The following is a 1,801-nucleotide window of genomic DNA, read 5'->3' as shown; positions in this document are numbered from 1 at the left end:
AGAGTGCAGCTGTGTGACTCCAGCAGGTCATCTGCACCGCTGACTCTCTCTGGAGACACTGAAGAGGGCAGCATGTTTCCAGTATGCAGTGACTCACAGCACTGGTCACTATTGTATCTGAGCTGCTGCCATTTGAGCCTATGTCTCCAAAGACCACAGGAATAATTAAGGTCCCTTGAACCAGAAGCACAGACAGCTATGAGTGAGAACTTACTTTGACATTTTAAGGAGAGGGCTCAGCACATCTTTAATCAGATATCTGTGGAGACTGGGCCTGTGGGCCAGAGCAGTTCCAGTGGAATGACTGGTGGAATGTTTGGGTAGAGGCGGGCCTTGGGGCTGTAAGAGGCATGCAGTGGGTGATGCCTGGGAGGATTTTCCTTAAGGACCCTGAAAGGGGAGATTTCTCTCCCCCTCCTCTGCTTTCCTTTTTCTGGCTGAAATCTACTACCCCTGGAGTTTCATCTTAGCTTTTCTGTCCCCCATGGCAGACAGTGGGAATAATATCTGAAAATTGCATCTTTTGACCAGGAGGTGATAGAGACCTCCTGGGACAAATATAGCAAAGCTTTCATAGTTTGGCCCAGTCAAGGGTTTATGGGTTCTGGGCTTGGGCTGGAGGGAATGAGCTATTTTTCAGAGAGAATAACAAAGAGCTCTCTGTGAATCCAAGTTAGGAGGATCGCAAGTGGAAGTTTAACTTGGGAACATTAGTGACATGCTGAGACAGTGTCTGAACTGTCCAAAAATAAAAGCTAAACTGTTCTGGAGATTTAATTCAGTGTGAAAGCTCTGGTTTTCTTTTGGTTTCAGCTCAATGTTACAGCATTTGTCTAATGTGCACAGTGCGCTGGATTTGAGCCCCAAAACTACTGAAAAAACATTTGTGTGACACACATGGAATACTGGATAGCCACAGTGATCATGTTTCGGGGCTGTGGAATTTCTGTGTATCTGGCATCATTTTCCAGTGCAAAACCTTCTATTTATAAGTGAGAAGAGGCTCTACTTTTCTCAGGAACTGCTGAGTTACTCTTACCGGTGTCATCATTATGCATAAGAGTCCAGTCTTTCTGGTAGGGCACTTCTGAAAAAACACAAGGGTGGGGTAGTAGACACACATTGCAGCACCAATGGGCAGTAGATCAAATTCATCCTGTGTCATTGTCTTGGACAAAACATTTAAAACTCTCAAAATATCCATATTCAAATATGGGTAGAATCTGACTCAAGAATGGGTTAAAGCAGTAAAGGGAACAGAAATATTATGAACACAGTGATTCCACACTGGTTATCCCAGTTTAGTCACTCACATGAAATTGGTAGCCCACAGGAAAGCATCAGTATTCTGAGCATGAGCAGCCTTCAGGGCCCTGGGAAGTAACTGGGGGATCTGTTATAATCCAGGTGAGAGAGGTGCTATTTAACATCATCTTAGGGGAAAACTACTAATGCATTGTTCATATGTGTGAAGTCAAAAACAAGTGATTTTGAATTGATGAAGGCAAAATGAAGGTAGAAACCTTATTTAGGTTTGTTTTTGGTGATAATTTTTTACTTAATTCAAACTTTATGCCCCTGTGAGTTTACCAGGGTGTCACGAAGGGCCTAAGGAAACATGTCATGCTACAAAGGCTACCCTTATTTTTTTTGTCATTCCATCCTTCTGTTCCAGGTCTGTCTGATCATGGTGGTCACTACCTGACTCAGGACCACCAGTAGGTTCACTTGCCATTTGTCTGTCCTCATTGCTTGTTCCCCTTCCAAAGACAATAGCTTTCAACCTGCATGATCTTGTATG

General features: G+C 43.6%; 1 protein-coding gene across 1 annotated transcript in view; it reads left to right on the top strand.

Moving 5' to 3' along the window:
* Positions 1-1,801, top strand: part of LOC102016481 (arylacetamide deacetylase-like 4) — a 62,638-nt gene that overhangs the window by 6,312 nt on the left and 54,525 nt on the right.

This window comes from Chinchilla lanigera, unplaced genomic scaffold (genome assembly GCF_000276665.1).
Source record: "Chinchilla lanigera isolate Chin_1 unplaced genomic scaffold, ChiLan1.0 scaffold00085, whole genome shotgun sequence".
Lineage (NCBI taxonomy): Eukaryota > Metazoa > Chordata > Mammalia > Rodentia > Chinchillidae > Chinchilla > Chinchilla lanigera.
This window is presented reverse-complemented; position numbering and strand designations above follow the sequence as displayed.